This window comes from Populus nigra, chromosome 10 (genome assembly GCF_951802175.1).
Source record: "Populus nigra chromosome 10, ddPopNigr1.1, whole genome shotgun sequence".
Classification (NCBI taxonomy): Eukaryota; Viridiplantae; Streptophyta; class Magnoliopsida; order Malpighiales; family Salicaceae; genus Populus; species Populus nigra.
In genome coordinates this window covers 5,609,681-5,624,492 of record NC_084861.1, presented here as the reverse complement: position 1 = coordinate 5,624,492, position 14,812 = coordinate 5,609,681, and the positions used below count along the sequence as shown (strand labels likewise).

General features: G+C 30.5%; 1 long non-coding RNA gene across 1 annotated transcript; it reads right to left on the bottom strand.

The window, feature by feature from the left end:
- Positions 1 to 8,312: 8,312 nt before the first annotated feature.
- On the bottom strand, positions 8,313 to 12,852 carry LOC133704219 (uncharacterized). Its single transcript, XR_009844016.1, has 5 exons — positions 12,341 to 12,852; positions 12,207 to 12,259; positions 11,085 to 11,157; positions 10,256 to 10,392; positions 8,313 to 8,962 (listed from the first exon to the last, which is right to left on the bottom strand). It is a non-coding gene; the product is annotated as an uncharacterized LOC133704219 (long non-coding RNA).
- Between the last annotated feature and the right edge of the window lie 1,960 nt (positions 12,853 to 14,812).

Genomic DNA, 14,812 nt, shown 5'->3' with positions numbered 1-14,812 from the left:
GGTTTATTTCATTTGTTTATTTAGACTTATTTATTTTGAACGGCTAGAAAAATATCAAGACGGGATGACGCTTTGATTGGAAAGGAGATAGATTTGGGGGATCTGCTTTTTACGGAAACTTGACAGCTGAGTAAACGGAAATGGAGGCTCCAAATGTAAGATTGCGAGTGGCGGGCTGCTCGTTTCCTTCCCAAAATGAGTTTTTTCCTTTAATATTCACGGATTTGAAAGGAATTGTAATTTGTATCATAATGGGGTGGGACCCAGGTTTATGATAAAGCTAGTAAAGAAATGCCAGTTTCAAAAATCCCAGGTGATGACAAGTGTTTTCAATGCAATTAGCGTCACGCTCGGGTTATCCAAAGTGTGATGGTTTGAGTTTTTTAAAATAATATATTAAAATATTTTTTTATAAAGTTTTTATATTAATATATTAAGACATTCAAAAGCATTTTAAAAAAAATATTATTTTAATATTTTTTAAAACTATAATTATTTTTGAAAAGCATATAAAAATAAAAGTAAAAATTTTGTAAAATAATTTTTTTAGGTGGTGTTTGATTTTGTAGTAATGATTTTTTAAAAAAGTATTTTTTATTTAGAAATCAATTAAAATAATTTCTTTTTATTTTTTAATTTATTTATGATATTAGTATGTAACAAAAATTTTAAAAACATAAATAATTTAAAAATCAAAAATCAAATTTCGGCAAAAATGGAGCCCAGCCGACTTGTGAAACACATTAAGGCACCTCTCACTTTTTTATTGAGGTGATTAAAGTTGGAGACTTGGATTATATTCCTACCATTTTAACGAGGATATGTGCTTGGAAAAGTAATCAAATTGTGGGACCATTCCAACTTTCTAGACTATTCACTATGTTCCATAATTCCATGACGTGGTTACATGTTTTTTATTATTATTACTATTATTATTATTATGTGAATTTCATAATCTTAGCAACAAACATGATTTTCCCCCCGGTTTTTTAGAGATAGGATTTCTAGATAATTACTTTCTCTGTTCTAAAAAAAAGAAGAAGAAGAAGAAGTAGTTATTCACATTAGACTGGAGCTTTTTTGAAGTATAGTTGTGGTTATTTTTTAAAGTGTTTTTCGTACTGAAATACATTAAAATGATATTTTTTTTATTTTTTAAAAATTATTTTTGAAATCAACGTATCAAAACGATCTAAAACATACCAAAAAATTAATTTTTAACAAAAAAAATTAAATTTTGAGGGAATGCAGTTTGCACCGCGTTCCCAAATGATCTTTAAGAGTGTGTTTGTTTTTTAGATAATTTTTGTACTTATGATTTAAAATAAATAAGTTTAAAAAAAGTGTGGTTGGTTAATGTGTAGCAAAAAACATGTATAAAATGTATGGTGGAAGTGTAATTACAGTTGCTTTCCAAAGTGTTTTTTACTTGGAAATGCATCAAAATAATATTTTTTTATTTTTAAAAAATTAATTTTGATATCAGCGCATCAAAATAATTTTAAAACACAAAAAAATATCAATTTGAAGTAAAGAAAAAATAAAAATAAATTTTTTTTTTTTCAAAAACGTTTTTCAAACATAAAAATAAATAGAATTTTATGAATTTAATTAAAAAAAACATATAAAAATTGCTTCATAAAATTTACGTTTCAAACTTAGTGTTTCATGTAATAAAAAAAAAACACAGTTTAATTTGTTAATTATCAAATATTTTACTGTGTTTATTTTATTATGAACACAAGAACTGATGAAAAACAATCGCAGTGTAGGAGAGTTCTCACAAATTTTACCTTTCACATCATGACTTAAGATTTGATACTCTAATGATTAAGGAGAGATGCAGATTCCCCTTCAAATCATGAACGCAATAACCCAACACTATTCTTTAGCGATTCTCAAAATATAAAATATATTTTCTAGTTTTCTATATTTGATTTAGATAGACAAATGTAAAATATTCTTACAGTGAAAGAAATTAAAACAATTGAAATCAACTTACAGCTTTAAAAAAATAAAAATATTTTACTAGACTAGTCTTGTTAATAAATTACGGGCTTCATCATTAATTAATCCTTATCGGTTCCTTTTTAACATATATTTTTCACATGCACTGAACACCAAACTATTATTTTTAAATAGATTTCGTTAACATATATAACCCGGTAATAAAAAAATAAAATATTTTAAAAAATTATTTATATATAAAATATTTTTTCTTAAAACAAATGGACCTTTAAACTATTTTGCAGTCTAAAACCATATAGGTATTCCAAAATGCAGTAACTTGTGTTTTTTTTATATGTTTTGATAGTGTGTTTCAATTGAATGTTTTTTATGGTTTTAAAATACAAATGTTAAAAGTAAATAAATAAAATTATTTTAGTATATTTTTAAATAAAAAATATTTTTTAAAAGTACCATATATCATAATATCTAACGCACACTAAATGAATGTACTTCAATCATCCGTTTGTTCATTTGATATATATATATATATATATATATATATATATATATATATATATATATATATATATCAAATGAATTTTTTTTTTTTGAACGGTGATCATGTTTAAAGGAAAAATACACAGCTAATTAAGTCCATTATTTAAAAAAAAAGGATCACTTAAAGCTTAATTAATTAAACTAGTGAAAAATACAAGATTGCTTTCACTTAAAACTCAATCAGCATACGCTTTTTATTTGAATTTATTTTAGAAAAGGAAAAATAAAAGTTCCACTGGCTAAATTTATTCGTACTCTATGTTGTGTGTGTTATAAGGTCGCTGGTCGAGTTTTAGGTAAGAAACTCAAGGGGTTAAATGTTCTGAATTTTTTCCATTGATTGGAATTCAAATTATTATATCATCTTAATTCATGCTATAATTCTCTTATATCTTCCAAGTAAGTTACATGCATGCATGCATATAATATAATATAACACGAATCATGTGAAGAATTTGTTTAGAAAATTAATTGATAAACTATCTACATTTTTATACAGAAAAATTGAAGTTTCAGAATAAGATTTTCCCAGTTTTTTTCAGAGCATCGTAAAATTTCCCGGATAAAAATGTCTTCTTGATGAACGAGTCAACTACACGAAACGAGGCATCACCTTTTATTCCTCTGGGTTTGACGTGACTGACTAGCATGTAGAATGAATGAGAGAAATTCTCATAATTAGAACCAAAATTGGTATATAAGCAAAAAATTATATTTTTTTGTTCCATGGATAGGATAACCTCAAGCTATCTTTTACAGTCCGGTAAAAAAAAAAAAAAACTATTTATTCAAGGCTATAAAATTCATGAGAATTTTGTTTTCACACCCTAATTTGAAAATTAAATCCTAATGACCAAGAACGGAACACGACGGTCTTTACCCCTAAGATTAAAGAGCACATGACATTACTCTGTTGTTAAAAATAAAATAAACTACAAGTTTAGAGGCGGCACTGTTGTTGGCGCGATGTGGATGGAGGTGGGTTTTATCAAATAACTTCTCATAATAGGACTAATTAATTCATTTTCATAAACTACAAGGACTAATTCTATAATTAGCTCCCAACTCGCCATTTGCGTTCCTGTCGAGCTCTTATAGCAGAAAGTTCCAAACATAACTTGACAAATTTAGCACAGCATCAATTATATATAGAGAGTTAAAAGATCGGTTGCACAGCCAGAACAAGGATTGCATGTAGAGGCATGTATGCTTTAACATCCACTACTAAAAAATGGAGTAATTAGCAACGGACGATTCCGTTGCAAATAAAACTAACATCCGTTGCTAAAATAATTTAGCAACGGAATCAGCAACGGCACAAATCGGATGCAGATTTGTCGTTGCTGATTTTTTTGCAACGGATTTGTCCGTTGCTGATTTGGCAGCAACGGAAAATCCGTTGCTGACATTTAGCAACGGATAATCCGTTGCAAAACTAGCAACGGATTATCCGTTGCTGCCAAATCAGCAACGGACAAATCCGTTGCTCATTTTGTGAATCAGCAACGGATTCTCCGTTGCTGATTCATGCATTTTGTTTTTTTATTAAATTAATTTTTATTTATTTATTAAAATCACTTTTAATTTATTTATTTAATTATTTATCAATAATTTAAAAATTGTAGAATATATATAACCAACATAAATTAATTAATATTAAAACTAATTATATCATTAATAAAAAACAAAATAAAAATAATATTCATATTATAAAAATTTAGTTAAACTTGCATTAATACAATTAAGTTCAAATACAATAAAAAAAAACAACAAAAAATACAATCATGGTGCTGGTTGCGAAGACGAACCATGATATTGTGGATCAACAGAAGATTGAGCAGGATATAAAGGTCGAGGTGTAGGTCTAAAAATTGGTTGAAATGCAGGACCCATAGGTGTCATTATCTGAGGAGCCATAGGTGGCGGTATTGATGGAGTCAAAGGTGGTGGCATACCTTGATCAATATTTGATGTCCCACCATGGTATCCAAGATTGTTCACAAGATATTCTTTCATGGAATCCATCTGCCGTTTCATTTCAAGAATAAAATCATCTTTTTTCTTTATCTCCTCTTCTTTATCCTTTATCTCCTTTTGCAATGCTCGATACGATGAACTGGGATATGATGACTCCACCGAGTAGGAATGTGATGAAGAGCTTGTACTAACTTTTGATTTTGGCATACGAGGTGCACCATATACCCTACCCTTTGTAACTCCTCCTGAAGCCACACACCAAGCTGCTCCATCAAATGAAGGATGATTTTCCCGATCAGTTCCATACTTTGAAATCATCTCCATTTTATAATTTTCCTACAAATAAAATACATGCAACAATAAATTAATTTGAATGTTGAATAATACTTAAGTTATATTAAGAAATAATCAAATAAAAATACATACAACCACTTTTTTAGACTTGTTGTCGATAAAGCTACCAGATTGCTTAGTACTTTGATGCAAAGCTGTAAAGACATCATCCCATGGAGGTTCTTTTCCACCAGCTTCCTCTTGCTTTCAAGATTAATAAATATTATAAAAGATAAATATACAAATTTTAATTTATTATCTTAAGCATTAAAAAAAAATCCTTACCATGTTAGCTCGATATGATGCAAATGACACTGTTCCTCCAGAATGAGTGCTTATTTTGCCATCTGTTTTGGTTAATCGATTCCTCCTAGCAGATTCAGATCTCCTTTGAAATTCAGGGGTGGACCAAACATCTTTGATCATTTGATTCCAGTCATCATTGTTTATCCAGGCAGGACCTTTATCAAGACAATCTATAATATTTGTAGTGTTTTCTTTTGACATGGCTTTCTTGCGAGCTCGGGTCAATTGTTGATTCAAAGCTATCCTAGCCTTATCTTCCCAAATATTACGAACAATCGACTCATCTTCCTCAGGAAAGGAATATTTTTTCTACCAAATAATATATATACCAAGTAAAAAGAGTGCACAAAATTTCAAATTATATAAATAATTAATCATATTGTGTTATCTTGTTCAGAATTTGCAAGATGATATAATAACTAAAGAAATTAAATGATATTAAAGAGTAAACAAGAAATAAGAACAAATTATAACACAAATCAATCATAGCTATTTAGTTGATAATTTTTATAATTCTACATTAAAGTTATCAAAATTAAAAAGAATATTATGACAATTAGTGTTGGTTCTTACCTTAAACTCTTTAAAGAGTTCATCCCTGCACATTGAATCTACTTTTTCCCAAGAGTGCCATGCTCCCTTAAAATTGGACCTCAAAATATCTCCGATTGCACGACCACACGATGCATTATTGAACCTGAAAATATATAATAACAAACTTATATTAAACAAATAATTACACAATAATAAGTAATTTTTTTCATACCTGAAAATATAACCTTAATAAGTTAGTTATTGAAAGTTTGAACTTACTCGGTTGTTCCATACAAACAAAGCTCCTTTTTTCTTGTTATTGGATCTATTGACGTGTCAAAACCCTTCCACGGATTCTTTGGCCGGATTCTTTGGCCCAGGAATCATCATTGTCAAAAACATGAATGGTCTAGTCATGCACTTCCACGGAGGCAAATTATAAACAGTCACAATTACTGGCCAACAAGAGTATGTATTTGAAGACATGTCAAATGGACAAAACCCATCAGTGCACAACCCTAACCGAATATTTCTCGGATCTGATGCAAAGCTTAAGTGGACACGATTAAACTCCTTCCATGCCTCCCCATCAGATGGGTGCACCATAACCCCATTATCAGACTTATGAAAATGATGCCATGTCATATCTTTGGCATGATATGGGGACATGAATAGTCTCTGAAGCCTTGGTGTTAGAGGAAAGTATCGGAGTTGCTTCTCCGCCTTATTGGAACCTTTACTAGTTGGATTTCTAGGTTTGTATCGTGAACTTCCACAAAAATCACAATTTATTTTCATTGCATCTGCCCCATAGTATAGCATACAGTAATTAGGACACACATCATATTTCTCATAACCAAGTCCAAGTGGCCGCATAAATTTCTTGGCATCATAAAAATTTGAAACCAAATTTTCATCATTAGGCATGCAACTTTTTGTAAAGTCAATGAAATTGTTGAAGGCATTCTGAGTCAAATTTAAAGTTGACTTCATATTAAGCAATTGTACACAAGCAGATAATTTGGATTGCTTGGTACACCCATCCCACAACGGCTCCTCCGCAGCTTTCAAAAGCTTAAAAAATTTAGTTGCATCCGGATTTGGAATTTCTCCTGCTACCACAGGACTAGACACATTATCATTGTAGAATGCATCACCCAACCCCACTGCATCCATAACCATATTCCTATATGGATTCTCTAGACAAACATCATTAACAACATGACTCATTCCAATCGATGAAGGTCCAGCCAATATTGGTTCTGCAACATAAGGCTCCCCATGTACAGTGCAATTTTCATAACAAGGTAAAAAACCTTTTGTCAATAGATGTTTACAAACATCATCTTCCTTTAAAAACTTTTGATTTTTGCACCTCACACAAGGACATCTAATTTTTCCCCCAGATATATTTTTATCAATTGAAAATGCAAAATTGATAAATCTTCTAACACCGGTAATGTATTCAGGACGAAGGCGACCATCCATAAGACGACGATACATCCACGATCGATCATCCATGTTAATCTAATTAACATGACAACACCAATAAGCATTTTTTGAAATAAGCATACTTCTTTAACTACTAGTACTTAAACAATCTTTTAAAATAAAATATGTTCGGTTAGTATTTTATATTTTCATTTATATTTTCTAACTAGTGACAGAAGTAGACTTTTAGATTATGTTCAGTTAGTATTTTATACAGCATAAATGGGTGATGAAAAAAAAATATTTAGTTGAACAAATATTAAATAAATTTATCTTTATAATAGTTTTGGAGTTCATTTTTTTTATTGGTCCTTCTAACTTTTGTTACCACCTCAAGTAGTTTTTTTTTTTATTTGGATCATTTTATTTTTATTGGATCCATCAAACTTTTTATTTTTATTCGGATATTTTTTGCTCAACTAATAAATGGTAAATAAAATCAGAAACATGCGAGGTAATACAAGATTAAAGAATTTTTTTCATTTTTTAAAAAAGAAAAAAATGCAATATAAAAAAAAACATAATTTATTATGTGTTACAATAGTTACTCACATTTGTATCTGTCTCTTATCATATACATTGTATCTATCTTTTATGTCGTAGTGAAATAATAATTAAATAATAATTATAATACTAGTGGATGAAAATATAAATACATTTGTTTTATAAATTTTTTAGGCACAATCCAATTTAGTTGATTACAAGTTCTACACGGACGAGCAATAAATATTGTTAATATTTATGGTTAAGGCAATCACCGAATTTAAAGAATACTATTAGTCTCTTGGATGAGGATTTGTTTTTGTATTATGACATTTTTAAAAAAAGAATATCAAATTAATATTCTTATATTTTAAAATAATTTTAATATAATAATGTTAAACAAATTAAAAAAATTTAATTTAATATAATTTCAATTAAAAATCACACGAAATTATTTAATTTGCGTGGGTATACATGTTTTCCACACGTAATTATAATTGCAATCACCGAATTTAAAGAATACTATTACTCTCTTGGATGAGGATTTGTTTTTGTATTATGACATTTAAAAAAAAAATATCAAATTAATATTCTTATATTTTTAAATAATTTTAATATAACAATGTTAAACAAATTATAAAAATTTATTTTAATATAATTTCAATTAAAAATCACACGACATTATTTAATTTGCGTGGGTATACATGTTTTCCACGCGTAATTATAATTGCAATCACCGAATTTAAAGAATACTTACTTTTTCGTAAAACTCCTAAAAGTGGTTTTGCATTTTTCAAAGTGTTGAATAACAATTTAAACATTTCCTTCAAACATCAATATCTCTCACCCATTTCTCCCATCTCTCCCTCAAAATCCGATCAACAAAATTCAATATCAAATTCAACATATTTCAAGCTGTTTCAACAGAATTCATATTTTATCAATTATGTTGTGCATATAGTAAAAGGAATCAACTTTTCCATCATTGTAATGTAAGTATTGTTATTTACCACACACCTAAATGTGTAATCATGTTTCTGAGAGTTTGATTGTACTCAATATAGGATGTAATGAAAGAAAATCATTCCATTAGTTTTCTTATACAAACTGTCAATATTGTCCCAATGAAAGGCAAAGTTCCAACTACTTGAAAAGATTACAATAAGCATGCCCAACATAAAAATTACGCACGATATAATTAAGCAACCATGTAAAAATGGAGCAAAATAGACTTACCTAAGCCCCAAGAATCAATGGCACAAGGTGGAGGTTTTCTTATTGCAACCCAATCAGATGTAGCATATTGTGATCCAATAAGCCATTCATATTGCTGGAAAAATAAAAAACATAAACAATATGTTACACACATGTAGTTATAACAATTGCTAGTCTTTAAAACAAATTAGTGCTTTCCTCTCTAATCCTTTATCCTTTGTGTGATTGGAAATGGATCTATACTAATTAGTGCTTTGCTAGAACTGACTTCACAGTGTAAACATCAAGATCCCATCTTTTATATTCATTCCAAACAAGATCATGACCTTGAGAACCGAAAACAGCAAAAGAGTGTCTAATATTTCCAATTTCACAATTTAAATGGTCAAGTCCAGTGACCTCACAGCACTTGACCCTAGCCTTTTCCACAAATAATTCTAACAAGCCCATGCGATTGCTTGTAGTTTGTTAACTGATCCTATATCCACTGATAATGGCTAAGCAAGCAAAGATTTTCACCATCAGTTTGCATCATTCACACAGAGAAACTCAGCTAACTGACTAAAAAATGAACCATTGCACAATGCTGGTGCATTTTACATGTATCATTACAGACAAACCTGCTAAAAAACATGCGATTGTTTCTGCAATTACACAAGTTGGCTCCAAACAATTTGCTACTTAGTTCATGCAACAATCAGAGTCATCTAAAACATGGAATGTGGAAAGGAAATAACTGAAAGTGTGAATAATTTACAGACAGTCTGAAGGTCCAGACCACAAAGTAACAACTGCTGGATTACGTATTTTAGGAAGAAGGATGTGTATTTCTCAACAATGACAGGGAAGTGAACTTGTGCCATTTCAAAGGTTGATGTTTAAATAATGTTCTTCTTTTGTACCAGCTTTTCACATAACAGAACATACGATGAAACTCATGCATTGCCACAACGAGAGGCCTAATTATTTGATACAAGGAAGCATTTACACGAAATTGCTCAAAGGAAGTCAGTAAGCCCCAAGAAAAGAAGGGAAGAAGAAGGATGAGGTTACTGTGGCAGGAAGCAACCAGGACCTAGGATTTCAATATCTAAATGCAATTATATCATGTAATTAATGTGCTAAGCTGCTTGGTAGATTCATAACACTATTCTAGTACATGTATTCAGTAAGCTTATTAAATAGATTGATGGTAATCCAAAACAACAATTACTGCATAATCCAAAACAGCAGCTGTGTGGGAATATAAAAAGGATATGGTGTAAATTATAAATAAGAAGGAATCACAGAAAATAAATTCTTCAATTAATAAAATTTATTACTAGCCATTTCATCAATTCTTGAACTGTTAAAACATAAAAGCAGCACAACAATCATCAGTTCATCTTGATAAGGTAAATGCACTTACTGTTTGATCATAGGCATCTATTCCTTCACTGTCTAACAGTAAGAGATTGTACTGAGTTCCATCAAGGTCAGTTCTCTAATGTGGCAGTTCCTTTTGTACATGGCCGATGATTGGATGCTACTTGAAATCCACTGCTCCTGCCAAGAAGATACAATACACAATTCCACCTCTTAGTTAATAACTGACACATGAGGTCAGTTGCAGAAATGGAACGTCATAACAATTAACTCTAAAATAAGCTTCAACAAACAAAATTCCAGTAGATATTCATTGATAAATCTACTAGTGTACATCTTAGGTAAAGGAATTGTGCATAACATCTTAAACCCATCCAGTTATAACACTTGCTAGTCTTTTAAAACAAATCCAAGTTAAACTATGAAAAACAGAAAGGATATCCAAGTTAAACTATTAATTTTTAATATTTTTTTGGCACTTGTCTTCTCATCACAATTTTTTTCTTCTAAGATCTAACCTGAAAAATTTCAATCTTAAACATGATTCATTTTGAAATTTTAAAATAACTAGCATTTAATTTATAACAAGGAACTAACTTATGGTTTTCAAAAACATAATGACTAACTTATAAAATCACAAAAAATGCATAGACTAAATTAATTAACTCTAATTAACAATGGTAGCAGATGCAGAAAATGGTAACAGTTTGTATAAAAACAGTAAATGACATGTAGAAAAATTGCATGAACAAAGGAAGCTGGATGCATTAAATGATATTCCATGTAAATGACATGTAGTATAAGAGCACAAGACCTCAAAAGGACAAAGCATTAAGGAGACCATATTAAATAATAGTAAGAACGCAACACACCGCTTTCGTGCCAAGAAGAACCCAAAGGCTGATTAATTATTGAGGAAGATAACTTGATGCCACGCTTAAAAACCTAAGCCATCATATTGAACAAAGTCATGTCAGGACCCAGAAATTAAAAAAAAAAAAAGCCAAATAACAAAGCAAGCATTAGGTACTGTAACAAAATGAGTAAATATTACAGATTTTTATCCAAAATTCAATAGCTGAAGCATACATATAGATGATTCATATAGCCAGTTCCAAACTCCCTATTATATCTAGAATGCCTTTGAGTTGAAAAAAATAAAATAAGAAAATTGTTAAATTAAGGAAATTTTTAAAAACAGAGAAAGAATATTAAAAAAAAATAAAAGAAATTAAATAGTGAAATTACTATATTTCATGTACTAAAAAATCATGTCCCATTTCTTACATTGTTTCTCTAACTTTTTTAAATTCTCAATGTGACTATCATATTAAAAGCCTGCCACCTAAACCATTTGGTGATCAATAACGTTTCCAAATCATGCATGCTGACCTCAAGACAGGACAATCAAATGAAAACAGACAACATATATAGCTAATGTGGGAAATTAACTGATCACCATGCAAGGAGGAGGCAACCATGAATTGCAACCTCTTTCACTACACAATTCTGCTACTTATATATATAACAAGTAAAACAGCAAGAAAAAAAAATAATGAATGAAGAAACAAAAATAAAACAGCAATCTTATTAACAAAACACAACATCAACAAGCAAGTTTCCTTATATATATATAAGCATATGAATACATTCAAAACACCTAGGTGTCTGCACACAGGAGGACAAAAAGACTTGCAGACATCAAAGAACACCCAGCATCAATAATTCATACATAAAAATTAAATTGGGGGTTTTGATAAATTTTCAATTAAACATGCATAATTTCCATCAATCACTCTCTTCCAGACACAAGAATTGCCAGCATTCAATTTATGAACCGTAACCCTAAAAATTAATTTGGGGGTTTTCATAAATTTTCACTTAAACGTGCATAATTAGGATATAAATCATGGTAAAAACATTTCATAAACCTTATATTTTCAAATTAATAGCCTAAAACCATTATTCACAGTATCGGGAAAAAAAATTCTTACCTGTGTTCTTCAGTTACAGGTGAGGGAGATGGATCAACACGACAGAATAACACCTGAGATTGGGAAAGCTAGGTTAGAACTGTTTAGTGTAACTTAAATTGAAACAAAGAAAACAAAAACCATAAATTAATTACCTGAGCTATCGAAGAAAACAGTGCAAAACCTAACCCGTTTACAGAGAAGGGGTAAAACAGGATGTTCGATGGTGAAATCGATGGATCTGGTGCGATGTTGCCATGGGTCTCTGTTTTTGTTGGTTTGCAGAGAAATATTGAAACTGTTAAGATGAAGGAGAAGAAGATGAAGAAAAAAAATAGGGTTGCCGAAGACGAGTGCGAAGATGATGAACAGTTTCGGGTAAAGGAAGATGAAATCGATGAAGAGAGGGTGATTTTTGAACAGTTAGGAATCGATGTTATTAGGGACGAAGAAGGATACTGGAAGAGTGGAAGTAAATTAATTTTCAGCGTAAATGGTTGTTGGATCTGTATTTCGGTGTGGGGGGAGAGAGTGAAAATAAACGGTTCAGATTTTATGCAATCAACGGTCTACATAATTTTAACATTTTAATTTATTTTTTTTCAATTAGCAACGGAAAATCCGTTGCTAAATTCAACGTAAATTTTGCAACGGATTATCCGTTGCTAAAGTCCGTTGCTAATATTAAAAAAATAATATATGTGTAATTCGTTGCAAATCCGTTACTGAATTTAGCAACGGATAATTCCGTTGCTAAATTCAGATGCAAATGCCCCCTGTTTTTAGTAGTGATCTTCTTGGACTTAAAATTCCGAGATTGGAAACTGAGAGAAAAGAAATCATAACTATATATATCAACTAACAAAGATATAACTTTCCAAGGACCACCATTTCATTAGACTACATACGGCCCAGGTGGTGGTTTAATATCTGTCGTATCCAGTGGAGGGTCAACATCAGGTGGCGGGGGAGCAGGGGGTGGTATAATATATATCAGGCGGCAACTCGGGGGGCAGTCGATTTGGTGGCGGAGGCCAAGGTGTCCCCGGGGGTGGTAGTGGAACGTCAGGAGGCGTTGGTAACGGTACTGGAACAGGGAAGTCAGGTCCGGGATTAGGCAACTCTGGAATCCTTGGAGGTCTTATGTATCCTTCATCTGGTGGACTAGTCTCGATCTCAGGACTGTTTGGAAGTTCTGGCACTTCTGGTGGAACTGAAGGCGGATCATTATTATTAGAGTACCTTCTCAGAAATTCTAGTGGGTTCTTGCCTGGAATCTCAGGCGGAATATTAGATTGGTTATGGACTAGTAATCGACATACAGGAGAGATAATGCCTGGTTTTCCATAAACATGGCTCTTGATAATCTTTCTATTTAGAATTGAGGAGGAAAATAAAAGAGATGGACTGATTTTTAAAGTTCTTACTAACGGTCGAGTTTGGTGTAGAAATGGGATGGCTTTCTTCACGAGGTTGGATGATATTGCAGACACCGAAGCGGACATTTTTCTCCGTAGAGACAGATATTAGTCCAGCAAAACAAGACAGCAAAGTACTGAATCTGGACTAGCTAGGATGGTTGAGTTGTGTCATGTTATAAGAAGTACAAAGCACCCACGTCACAAGTAGTGCTGGACATGAATGACACTTGTATTCCATGCAGGAGTGTGTGGTGTTTAAACACTTTAAATTGGCACCATCTAGACATGCTGTACGTCCTTGGCCGCAGGTGCAATTATAATTTTTTTTTTATAAAAAAAAAGTAACAGGTAAGGAAAAATTAAGTCTCATTACAGTAGCAATTTAAATAATACCAAAAAAAACAACAATAAATAAATTAATCAACAAACAATGGAAAAAAAAAAGATAAGAAGGAATCACATCATAGCCTATCTCAATTATCAAACAATTCCTATACTAACTTGACTAAACAAAACCATAAAAAAATAATCAAACTTCAAAAAAATATAAAAAAACAAAAGAAAAAAAACAAAACAATCTCATGCAAAACCTTCTAAACCTAACATAATCTAAAAAACTTGCAACTTATTAGATCATGAACTTGAGTTCAGTCAAAAAATTTAAATATTATCCAATTTAATCTTAAATGATGAAATTATTGAAAAAAACACTAACAAAAAAAAACTTGTAAAGGAAAAGAAGTAACAAAAAAATGGACATAAAATCTGACAGGAAAAAACTCAATAAAGATGAAATTTGAAAAATAAATTAAGATTATCCTAAAAAAATTGCAATTAAAATAATCGGGATCAAACTTGAAAGATTACAAAATTACAGGGGTGAAATTGAAAATCATTTGTAATATGATAGATTATTTAAAAAATTAAAAATTATAGGGGGTGAAATAGAAAAAAGAATGTTGAAAGCAAACCAAAAATTTTTATCCAGATTCAGTTAAGAAGTATAATTCTCAACCAATTTAATTTAAAAGGATGAAGTCACTGGAAAAATATTGATAATTTTTTTAGCAAAAGCAATAAATAAAATTAAAAAAATAAAGACCAAATTTTAAAGATAAAAAAAAATCATAAAGAGTAAAATTGAAAACATATGTAAAAACCAAGTAAACGATAAAGATTTTAAACACAATCAAATTTTTAAAAGCT